Source organism: Labrus bergylta, chromosome 14, assembly GCF_963930695.1.
Source record: "Labrus bergylta chromosome 14, fLabBer1.1, whole genome shotgun sequence".
In the NCBI taxonomy this organism is placed as follows: Eukaryota; Metazoa; Chordata; class Actinopteri; order Labriformes; family Labridae; genus Labrus; species Labrus bergylta.
The window spans coordinates 8,793,399-8,806,623 of record NC_089208.1 but is presented as its reverse complement, the minus strand read 5'-3'; the positions used below and the strand labels follow the sequence as shown (position 1 = coordinate 8,806,623).

General features: G+C 39.5%; 1 protein-coding gene across 1 annotated transcript in view; it reads right to left on the bottom strand.

The window, feature by feature from the left end:
- Positions 1-12,716, bottom strand: part of si:dkey-175m17.7 (uncharacterized) — a 36,539-nt gene extending 23,823 nt beyond the window's left edge. The window contains exon 1 of the mRNA XM_065963145.1: positions 12,414-12,716. The gene's annotated coding sequence lies outside the window, so the exon portion shown is untranslated. The remainder of the gene's footprint in view (positions 1-12,413) is intronic.
- Positions 12,717-13,225: the final 509 nt, after the last annotated feature.

Here is a 13,225-nt window from a genome sequence, read left to right as displayed (position 1 = left end):
TACAGAGGACAACACTATCTGACAGAAACAGAGTGGGTATAAAGAGAAAACACAGGGGGACAGATTATAATGTGACACCATGAAGGACAGAGCGCAGGAGAGGAAGGAACACGTCAGAATAATGTGGGGATGCCTTCACTCCCAACACAACACAGATACCAACCCATCGAGAGAGCAAACCCCGCTCCAGTGTCCCCATGCTTAAATCCAGAGGCTGGTGATGGTATCGTCATCTTTTTTTTTTTTTTTTCCTTTTTCAGCCTTGCCTGTGGTGGAGGGGGTGGGGGTTACATTGACCCAGTTTATCATGGTGGAAGTCACTATCACTCTGATCACTTTTCTCTCACACACTGTAAACTGCAGGCTGGCTAGTGGCCTCTTCACTCACTCAGTCAAAGCTTCAGCAGACAGTGAGGGCCGCAGAGAGACGGAAAACACTACATTATAGTACAGCAGCGATGCCTCTCAAATATTCACAGATGCATGTAGAAAGTATAGATACACATGTACAATACACAACAAACATTACAGACTGCAGTGACTGTAGTTATTTCTAGAAACATTACGTCATATTGGCCAATTTTGTCTGACAATAAATGTTCTGAGCTGGCAAGATACATTTTTTTTCCATCAACACATGAAGACAAATCAGAGTTGGGAAGATTTAAAAGAAAAGGATAAGCATTTATTATTACGTAGTATTATCTTCTTTTTCGTTTCTAGAGCGCCCATTTTATAATGAGTTTCAGCAAAATAAGGAATTTAATCAGTAATTTTGCGTTGAACTGAAGGGTTTGAGTCCTTTTACAACCACATCTGTTTTTGCCGGACGTCTACTTCATTTTTGACAGAAAAAGCCAAATGCAGTAGTGTATTCAAATCTCTGTGCCTTTTTCAATCTGGACCTGAGGGCTTAACGCTGCCTAAGGACCATTACCGACAGGATCCACCTTTCAAAAATAAAGCTGTAAAATATTGTGAGCAAAGCTGATCAAGCAGTGAACTGAAATTGTGTTCAGTGTTTATGTGAAATCGCTTCAGTCGTCTGTCTTTCTAACACATTAATGGAGTCTTGTGAAAGGCTGATGAAAGCTGCTCTGTCAAAACTGAACATGCCGAGTGCTGTCATGTGTCTGGTTGTCATTCTAAAGCGAGCCGACTCAACCTGCTTCACATGGATGTTACAGACAAAAAAACTGCATAGGTTGGATGCTTGGCAAATGTGGAAGATGTTGCTAGCATGATCAGAGAAACAGACTTGTTCTTTTCATTTGTGATTTGACAGTTTTCCATTATTGGCCCCTTCTTAATAGCTCCAATTGACAGACCTGAGAATTGCAGTGGCAGCTTTTCAGACAGCTCTGAAATAAACACAACAGAGAGTAGAGCAGAGCGGAGCGGAGGGACAAGAGGGACTGACTCATTACTGACTGGCAGAGAACATAAAAAATACATAGGACAAAGACAATCTGTAATGTATAACAGCCCCTCCAGGAAGTTGCGATGTTGCAATTCAGCAGATTGCCGCATATTCAATCAAGCCCTTAACTTTATTTTTATGGCCTTGCAATTTTGGCCAATCTCTGCAACTTTTCTGCAAATTGGCACAGCCACCCTGTTTATCCCACAGGCATCAGCATGTATGTCACCAAATTTACTTCTTTGAGATTCCAAGTAATAATCCCCCTAGGTCTGCAATGGTCTATCAACGTCAGAGAGTATGGTATACTGTGCCTGTAATATCCCTGAAACGCTGCATGCTAGAGACTAAATTTAAAATGTGAAGCAGACAGCTGTGCCAATCTAATAAACCTTGAACAGTACTATCCTCATGGACACTCTGGTTATTAATCCATGTTTAAAAACTGTTAGCTGTCCACTTGGCCACTTCCTCGTGCCTTGTGTTGGATCTATTGGCCAATCAGAGACTGTGTTCCAAAATTTTCGATTAACCAGAGGCTTTGTTGAGTCATTGCTGATCTCATACAGTGTTTGAACAATGAGATAGTAACCCCCTAGCTCTAACAAATTGTTTTATATCAGCGCAACACCCCAAAATACAAGTAGAACCAGATCAATCTAATAAATGATGTATAGATAATTATTTGCACAGTTTTTAAACATTAAAACGAGGATGTGCAATGTGAAATTAGTCTTCCATGGTGACCCACTACTGACCAGAAGTGATGTAAAAAGACGGACAGCTAGCTCAGCCAAAAGATGTCCTTTAGTGGAGCAAGTCACTCACAATTATTTTGTTACAAAAAAACAACAACAAAAAAAGGCCCTCCAAAAATCGCAACTTGCATCGCACCCTTTTTCATAAACCTGCCCCACATTAGGTATTTTAGGCTGCAGCCTAAAGACCAGGAAAGACCTGTGAAAATCCTGAGGGACCGATATGCACTGTGTAAATGTATCATACTGTAGGCTATAGCCAGGCTTAAATTGAGCCCCATAATAAACTCCTAAAGCTATGTGTTTAGGTGTTGACATATTTATGGAGCAAGTGAAAGACTGGGAGAATTTCTACTCATTTCTGTGTGAGGGATTGCATAATACATCTACTAAGCAAATGTTTCTTCAAAAGCCGACAGTAAAGAGTGAAGAAGTTATGAGCTGCTTGCAGAAGAGCCACAGAGTATCCTATGTGAAATCTTTGACAGAGTTAGCTACTTATGCTTGTCTGAATAAACAAATGTCACAGGAAGGATCAAGGAGTGAAGAGGCTAAATGTATGTGCATGATTAGTATTTAAGGCTAACGTATGCTAAGCTGTACAATCACGTTAGCTGCTTCAGACTTCAGGAGCATAAAAGTGTGACGAGTTGAACTAAGAACTCACATGGATCAAAAGAAGAGAGAAAAAAGAAGATGAAGGCGAGCTAGTTAGAGCTGCATGAGACTACGTGGGAGATGATGACGCCCTCTCCCAAGCTCTGCCACCCCAACCAGCAGAATTAAGATAACAGCTTTACAGTCACAGGTATAAGAGGAGAGCATGCTAATGTGTTCCAGATGATTTAACTCTTTCCCAATTACCTGAGCGAACCTGCAGCATCATGAACCGTTACAATATGCTGCAAAGCATCTCTGAACTGTGTAATATTTGGTAAAACTAAATTCTTTATTCTACGGGTGATATGGGAAAATTATAGTCACAATAGATTTTTCTACATTGTTCAACCTTGATTGCTGGAAGTATAATTTTGATCATGCTGCCAGTGCAATACTACACTTATGAACGAGACTGTGATGGTTGCCTAGAAACACCAGAGTTAATTAGTTGAACTTGATAAAAGAGGATGTTAACATCCTGTGTGTGTGATGTGTTTTTAATTATTTAAGGTTCAATCCTTTTATATTGAAAGTAAGTAATGCTTAAAATGCTATGAACACCAGAATGCAGCAGTCTTGAGTTGAGTTGCAAAGCTAACGTCGTCTCAGGTGGTTTACTAGTTGGAGCGTCGCTTGTTTTGGGTTATTACTTCAGTTTGCTCAAGATATTTTAGCAGAAGCCTATAGTCCAATTAAGTCTCACGCTCTAAAAAAAAGGACCAAGTAATTAAAACCAGTATAAACACTTAATCGAGCAGGTTTCAGGTTATACATTTGTGTCTCTGCAACCATCAGTGTCACGAGAGGGCTGCTAGCTGAGCTGACGCTAACATGCATATAACTAACATTATGCTAAGTGATGATTCAACAATCATCTTTGTAGGATGAGTTGCCCTTCAATTTGGTTCTTCAGTTGTTTTTTCTGTTATACCGCGGACACTAGTTTTCTTCACAAGCAGGTCAACCAATGATCAACAGTGGGGAATTGTCCGTACATGTGTAAAAGAATGAACAATTTACTGTCTATTGTAGCTCTTTCTGCTCTGTGATAGGTCTTATGATTAAAAAAATGCCCAAAGTCTGTCAATGTTTTTCACTTACATTTAATTAACAGTACTAAGCCAAGATGTTGTATTTTCTATCCTTGATTCACTTAAATTCACTATTGCAATATAGCAATTTTAAGGTGTATATGCAAAATAAACATATTCATTTTCTTTTCACAAGAGAACAGGAATTTGCCTCACATACAGGGCAGGATGACAGCCCTTGATTTTCAAGAAGAGATGAGGCCATAAAGAAGTGAAGTCTCCAGGCAGCGTGGTGTATGCTGCGTCTCCAGCCGCAGAGTTGATGCAGTGAGCATTTTTGGGAACAAATTATTGAGGGGGCTGGTGTTTTTGGGAGCAGATGGCTGTCTGGTGGTGCAAGATTGATGGCGTGCTCTCTGCTCCCCTCCTTCATCCCAGCTTTCTGCAGCTCTTTCATCAAAAGGCCCCTGACTGACAGCCAAACACCCACGCATCACGGGTGGACAACACCAGAGCAAAAAAAGAAAAGCCAATAATGTGAGCATGTGCTGACCAATTACTGCTTCTTAATAATGCCCGGGGTTAAATAATCTCTTCCTCTGCTGCATGAATAAGATTCTTTTTTCTCCCCACAGTAAAAAAAAAGGCTTCTCAAGATAGTGGATGGCAGTAAAATTAGTCATCTGAGTCACTTGTTTCCAGAGGCTGATGAGCAGGCCGTTTCTGTCAGAGGACAATCCACAGCTCCACGTTTATGCTCGTGTGAAGCTCTGAGCTGGCACAAAATGACAGGAGGCAGTACACTTCTCTCTTTATATGGTTGTCCTCACACATAACCAAACTGACAGAGCTATGGGCGCTGTGCAGGAAGGAGAAGAAAACTCCAGGATGTTCACAGAAATACACCGTTCAGCATGGAGGGCCACACGGTTGTGTTAGAGGTTTTTACATCCACACACAGATGCTGGAGGTTTGCTGTGGAGCTGCTGATGTGACAGAAAATCAATGAACATGTTTACTAGATGGCTAAATAAATGTCGGACCACAATGTCACAACAGTGCTGTCCTTTTGGTGTTTACACAAGCTACAACCACTTGATCTTCAAGGAACAGTTTTTTGGGGCTATCTGTTTACTAGCTCTCGTTCCAAAGTACGTCGAAGATCAATTTCAGTTCGCAGCAGGACTATTTCGAAGCACAGAGCTAAAACAAAACCTTTTACAGTTCAAGGTGGGACTTTTACACCTCTGCTACATCTCACCAATGAATCATTCAATGTAAAAGGTAACGTTGGGGAAGTCATTACGCCACTGCAACATCAGAAGTAGTAACAGAGGTGTAACAGGGGTGAGACAACTTTTAAAACTAAAGACATAGAATAGAATAGAATAGAATTACTTTATTGATCCCAAACTGGGAAATTGTGGCGTTACAGCAACAGGTTATCCAACACACAATATGAGTAAAAAAGCACAATGTTAGCAAACCTAAACATAATATAATATTAAATACAAAGTAAATAAGCACTAAAAATATCAAAACTAAGAATGTGAACATATACAACCAGGATTTAACTAAGCATTACTAGTCTTAAATAGGAAGATTAAATATGGAAGATTAAATGTAAATGTGCAAAAACAGAGTCATAAATGGACAGTACTGACATAAGTTGAAGTGCATAGGGTGTTATTTTGTTTTCTGCTAGCTTAAGGATAGAAGGTAGTCTCTCTTTTTTTTAACCTTTGGACATAGTCTGGGTAGTTTTCACCCCTGCTTTCAGTCTTCAGTTGAAGCTAAGCTAACAGTTTACTAGCTGTAGCTTGAACTTAAAAATGAGAGAGCCATCAATCTTATACATACCAAAATGCTAAACATCGCTAAACATCAAACATTGCTTTGATTCTCTTTATATTCAGATTTTATTTACACTGAATGTTTTCCCTTTCTCTGTTAAATACAGAAGGTGATCATGACTTTGAGGCTTGAAGCTTGAATCACTGAACACAAATTCTTATGCTAAAATATAGCCTACTGCTAGTTAGTTTCTGTTGGTTTGTGAAAATGCTGCTTGCTTGCAAACCAGCCAGACAGATATATATAGGGCTTTCACACTTCCTGAAAAACTCTTGATATTTCCAGGAGGAGCAAACAGCTGAATTTTTCGCTCGGACTTCACCCGGAGTTTCTCCTGCCAGACCACTAGTATTTTTTTCTGCAGCAAGTCTGAGTGAGCTGGTGTGAGAACGCAGCAGGATATTATCGGGCGAATTCACCTCGAGCCAATAGGAGGGGGAAGTGACGTTAACTGTAACTGCTGCACAGTGCATAGAGTGTCTGCATTCGACCGCTACGATCTCCATGCACGTATTGATTGGGATGCTGCCTCCTTACATTTCATCCATGTTAGTCTGGTCTTCTGGAGTGCATTTCACACGATCTGGCTTACACTGCAGGTTCCTCGAGCTCATTCTGAGCTTGGAAGATCTGCTTTAGGCTTCTTTGCACCATCAGCTTGGAATTTGCTACAAGGCACTTTAAAAATCAAAGCACTGGTCTCTTATGGCCATTTTAGATCTTTAATTATTAACTCCCTTACCTCTGATTGCACATGTTTTAATCTAATCTATTTTAATACTTCTTATTATCTGTTTGTCAGTTTTTAACTGATTTTGTTTATCTATGATGTGTATATATATGTGTGTATGTATGCAGTATATGCATATACTTATATGTGTATGTGTACATATATATGTATATGTATGTTTGTTATTTTTCATTGTTTATTCTGCTCAATGTCCTTGTAAATGAGGGCTATGCTCTCAATGATTTTCGAGTTTAAATAAATAAAGACATAATAATTGAACAGCTGCATTACGTTTTCTGTTTGTCAGTATGCTGTTCTTCGCTCTTTAGTTTATTATGTGATTCAATTAAACTACATGTAGCATTGATATAACAGCAAATATAATCATTAAAGCATTGTAGAGCAAACGTATGGCGGACTGTTAGTTCGTCCACTACTTCCTTCTGAGGTAAGGCGTGTTGTAAAAAAAAAAACCCGACACTTCTTACCTCAGGAGACCCCCCTTCCCCCTCGTCTGACAGGGATAGTCTCCCGCTGCGATGTGCATATGTGGACAGCCAGGTCAGGAAAATATCCAGAGCAGTACTCCTGAAATTATCTAGATATTTTCAGGAGTGCATATGTGAAAAACGGCTCTAGAAAACATAATTTTCTTCCCAGTCTCAAACCTGACGACTGGATTAACAATGTGGACACAAAAGGGAAACTAAATCAAAGCTGTTTCTCTCTGGTTTTCACATGGGATTGTAAAGTCCACCATCATAATTTAAGACTATGTTGAGTCATGAGGCGGAATTACAAGTCCTTGTGCGAGTTATGATGGAAGTTAAAGAGGTCTCAGCTGTAAGCAAATGTTGATCCAATCAATGAAACAAAGACATTCACTGGCCCGTAAGGATGTTGAACTGAGAGAACAAGATTATACATCAATCCGCATGGAAGCAGGGATTTATCAAGCTAATCAGGGTTTAAATACCCAAGCGTGATTCGGCATCCTATTTGAACAACGACTCATCAGATAACATACTCTCTGATCCATCGCTGATACATTTTGCTGACCACAAAAGCTTTCAGAGTAGCATTTAATTCAGCAGCATACCCACAAACAAGGTTAGGGTCTCCTTTTACACACAGTCATTACAGCGTGCCCTGACCGCAGTGTCACAGCTTAATGTGAGACTCTTCTCTTTGACGTCCACCTGTGTTAAAATGTTAATTTTAGCTACAGCAGAATGGGTTGTAGATGAGGAAAAGCAGCCGAGGGTGAAGCACCTCCTGCCTCTTGCAAATACCAAATGAATGGTAATGATCACTAAATGACTACTAAAGCATCTGGCACAGATGGCTGCTTCTAAAACGGGGGGGGGGGGGGGGAACAAATCCACTTTTAATGAGATTTATAACCAACAACTTCTATGACATGAGCCATTCGGTTAAACTGTAAAGATGTAGTTAGCAGCACACACATAAATTATTGTGAGATTGTTGAGTGTTTGGAGAGACAAGTCCATGAGTTTTATCCATATACAGTTTAAATAATTCAATCGGATACACACTGAGGATCTCACATGGATGCTATCACATAGCCTTGAAATTACATAAAATCCTAAAATTCTTTAAAAAATTCACAATTATTTTACATTTTTTACCACCTAAGACATATTTTATATTGAAGGCTTTATGTCAAGTTGCTCTTAAATAACTTTGAAGGAAAGGTTTGAAATAATTTGAAGATGGTTGCACGTACAAATAAAGTAAAACTTGAGTAAAACTGTCCAAGTGTGAGCGTGACACCAGATAATAAAGAACCATATAACGTTAAGAAGAACTGGTCTTAATCCGTTGAAACAGATAAGGAGGAATGAAGTCATTATGACTCACACTCTGATCAGGCTTAACTCACATGTCTAATGACGGGAGATTAACTAGAAACAAAGACAATCACTTCCTACCTGAAATCCTGCTGCGTATAATGACTCGTTTGTGACTCAGAGGCTTTAATGAGAGTGTGTTTTGCCAACAAAGGCAAGATAACGGTACAATAATGACACACAGGGATGAGCCTGCTGTTGATTAGTAAGCAGACTTAAATCTTTCAAGCCTATATGCCTATATTACTGATCCTGTTGTTTGACTTACTTGGATCCTTATAACAACACTACACCGCATTAATCCTAAATGACTTAGAAAGACAATTACATCGTTATCTTTACAGCTAATCTGTTTTGCTAATTTAGCTTTCCACTATAATCTGCTGTGTTTGACTGTCTCATCAGAGCTCACACCACTACAGGCTAACTGATGAAGTCAGAATAATTACATCAGCTTTATCTCTGCTGTCAGCGGGTAGAAAGTAATGGAAGAAACTGCACGGAACTGGCCAATCAGAGGGCAGTATGATGGGAAGCCAAACTGATTTAACGCTAAGACGAATACCTGACTTTCATGACATAGTAAAACAAAATCCAAGAACATCCAAGACATATTTTTTTTCTGAAATCATTCATACTGACCATTTCTGTGCTAATATTTCAATGGAAGAATAAGTCTATGTTAAATAGTTCTGAACAGGCCCCTCTATTAGCACAAGAATGTCAACTAAAGCTTAAAGAAAAAGCCTTGCCAGCACAATGAAGTGGCACATTTTAAAGTCAGAAGATGAGATGGAAGTTTTTACTTTTGGAACAAAAAAGAAAAGACTACCTAAAATAGAAAACTAAGAATAGAAACTGACAGAATCAGCTTGGAGAAAGGGTTTCGTGCTTGGTTGGGATTTGAGCCCTCTGTCACACCATGATAAGAAGAACAGTAATATGCCTTGAGTATAATTTTAAATCTTTTGAAGTGTTATCTCTTTAAAAAAGATGTCATGGTAAGTGGTTGGAACTATTATCTGCCAATGTTGGAAATCCTGGATTCGAACATCAACATTATGTGGTCTGATTCTGCCCACTGCACATTTCTGTCTTCCCAAACTGTGACTTCCTGACATACTGGATCTTCAAACAGATTGAAGGAACGTTTAAAAACAGAATCATTCAGATAATTTGGCCGCAGCTTTTCAACAAATATGGTCTAATATAACACAATGAGAGTGTGATTTGAACTGAAACAGGGAATATCCACAGCTGGATGAGATATTTAATGCATAGAAACGTGTTGGATCATGAATGCTTAGGGCCACAGTACCAAACCACGTTGTTTCCTACAGGCCTTTAAACTCGAACAAAACAAAAAGAAGACCCCAACAGCAACAGCTGCTAGTGTCAGTGTGGTAACCACAGACTGCTTTTGTTCCCCCTACGTAATTCATGCTGGACCATCTTCATATCCTCAAACTAAACCGTAAGGACATAAAGACGGTGCATCATGATAACAATAAAAACAGCAAACCTGGAGGCTGGCACAGCCTCATCTGTGTAACAGCGCCTGCAGCATCAACATTCAAAAGATGGGAAGTTAAGGAAATTATCATTAATAAAAGGAGTGATTCTAGCTCTGCTTTGAAAGAAAGTTTGAGTGTCTCTATGCATATTTTAACACTTCAGAGCCTGTAAAGCAGCTTCTTGGCCTGTTGTAAAACCATTTGCTTTGTTGCGGTACATACTGCTACCTTTTCCCATTTCTTTTTGTTTAAAAAAACAACATGTGTTTTAAATTGTCCTTACTGATACAATTTGGGGATAGTATGTGATAAAACTATTTTTAAGATTCTCTTATATTCACAAAGATTCAATGCAACTCTACCCTTACGCAGATGACACTTTACACATCAGATTAGTTGTAGTAAAACAAAGTTTCTACAAACCCACGTCGTTTATTTTAAAACATAAATGAAAAATAGTCCTCACTCGCTATGCAAAACCAATCATTTTAATTTCAGCTACTATGCAACACAGAGCTGAACTTTTCTCACCGTATATTAAAAATAAATTCCTCTACTTCTTACTCGCTGTGCCCTGTTCAAAGTACCAGAGGATATCCCAGCATGCACTGAGTAAAAAGCAGGTACAGGACAGGTCCCAGACACAACATGGCTAAAACATGAACAAACATATTTCACATCTGTCGGTGGTTTCTGCTCTTTTTGGCTGGAGTTCCTGGACTGTGGGAGGAAACTGGAGCACCGGGAGAACAGAGCAGAGTATGCAAACTAGAGCTGAAATAATTAGTTGATTGACAGAAAATAAATCGGTCACTATTTTGATAAGCGTTTGCTGGAGTTAATTTTCAAGCAGCAGTGTCAAACATTTTGATGTTTTAAAGAATGATTTTTGATAATAAAAAAACAATTTAAAAAGTGTCCTTGGGGAATTATGATGGATAATGCTCTCTTTCTTGTACAGTTATATGGACCACACTACACACAATTATAAATAAATTGTGTAATTGCCTGTAGATTGAGATTTTGACAATTGTTGCTGAACGGAGTTGAACCTCTCTTAGAGAGTTGTGCTATTGGCCTTTATCTTCACTTTGAATAAAGTTAATATCATAACTTCAAAGTGGTGGTCATGGCTCTATATTGCTTTAATGAAACGTTCAGGTTTAGCCATTTCCTCTTCCTATACAATCCTTTAGTTTCTTTAAAGATAGATGTCACATTGAATATATGTTGAGTTAATCCGTTTAGCTGTTGTTTTAAATGGTACTTCTGCAGCTATGTAGAAGTCAGATCTGAAGATATACTGTTTCTTTCCTGAGAGATTCAAAGTCAATTGAATTATTGTTCCACTGAAACAGTACACCTCACTGGTAATGGCTGCCTATAGTTTGATACGTGGGATTAATGGAAACATTGAGTCACCTCTATAGTTTCTATACTTGAGAAACAAGAAACCCCATACGTGAACTGAAGGAGCTCCAAACTGTGAGCTGCAGAGTTTGATAATTAATCTCAGTGGGGGCAGTCACTAGGAGCCACAGGCGCCTTATTAAGATAACAAATATTGCTTAATGCAGGTGTAGTCTTTTAATTGGTTTGAATAAATCTCCTTATTGCTTAGTCTCCCTCGCAAATGCACTGCATTGACTCTTCTCCTTGTGTCTTTTCACACGAACAATCATGATCACAGTTAATGTCTGGAGTTTTTCTACCTTTTAATCGAATAAACGAGCAAATATATGTTGATTTGTAAATGCAGTCATCCAAATATAGCTCTGTATAGTGAGTTACTCATGTGTGCGTGAATCTGCTCCTTCATCTCTGTAGGCACATCCTGTATACTTCCTTTTGTTCCTGCTGCATTTGTCAACATCTGACACTGCTAACAGAGACTATGACTGAAATATACAATGTGCTCACATGCTGCTGCACATTTCCCCTCTGTCTCTTATCAAATCCACCACAAGCAGACATAAAACATACTGTTATTTACATTATTGTCTCTGCATTGTTGTTTATTTGGCTGTTTGCAGGCCAGTAATGGAAAATCCATCAGGTCATGTTTACACAATCGCTAGGTGGCGCACTGCTTAATTTATCAGTATTTTTTAAAAATGCATCTTCTTTTCTTAGAACCTTTACAAAGGTGTAGCTGATGTGGGGACATGACCTAAACCAGCAGGCCTCTGTGTACCTTTGTGCCTCTGCTCATGTGCGGACATGTTTAATTAGGGCTCATTAAAACATGGCTGCAGTTCTTTCTTTATCTCTGTAAATAAAAACAGCTCATTGTGGCAATAATGCAGTTGACCTCCTTCGCACAGCGGTGAATAACACGAGGATGCTTTTGGTTCTCTGACATGAGGCATCACTCTGGTTGTATATTTAAACACACAGGGATCATAAAGGCATAGACTAAGCGATGTTTCTGTGCTGTGAGCTAACCTGACCCTCACGCAGCGCTGTGACAGCCGCTGCTCTGCACACATCCCGCTGATGAAGGGGGGCTCACAGGCGACAGGCCGACCCGGACCCGCGATGAGTAACATTAGCAGAAAAGAAAAACATCACTTACATCAAGCGTGCCAGTGCTGTGGTGTATTCATCACTGATGCGCAGCGGAGTGAGGGCTCCTCATGTCTGTATAGTGGCCCGAGCAGCAAGAGCCGACGCGTTGGTATGATCCAGATGTGTAACACCTTCCCTGCCAGCCCGCTTCTTCATATACTTAAAAAAAAACAAAAAAAAAACGCTTTTCTTAAAAGGAAAGAAAGCTCCCTGGTTAGAGTGTTAAGACGCACAGCTCTGCCGGGCTCCAGAGATAAAGAGTTAAATAAATCAAATGTGATGCAGAGTGCTTGGCTCACTCAGCTGGCGTCACGTCTGAGCGTGTGTCACTCTTGAGTTGCGGTGCGTGTGTGAGGACACAGTGACGGGGAGGTGGGCTCTATTGTCTCCTCTCTGGATGACATCATCCCAGACCAATGGCGAAACACACGAGATGAAGAGCTCAGGGGCGAGCACGGAGCACGTGCGGTGCTGGTGAAGGAGGAAGAACAAGTGGGGGAAGAGGAGGGGATGTTGTTGAAGAAGAAAAACAAATTAGGCTACTATTTAAAGAAAAAAACTATAGAAATGAAAAAAGATACACTTTTTGTTATTCTTTAGGCGGCATGAATGGGCTGAAAGATGAGCTCTTTGTGAAGAAGTAGTGACGTAATCTGCAGCAAGCCTTTATTTACTTGATACGTTTTCATTATTTTCTTAATCTGGTTGTTCTATTTTTTTTTTTTTTTTTACATTTATGTAAATTTTACTTAAATTTATGACTTCGAAGAAACAAATGACCTGCAAACAAACAAATGTTTACTTTAACAGCTTTAATTA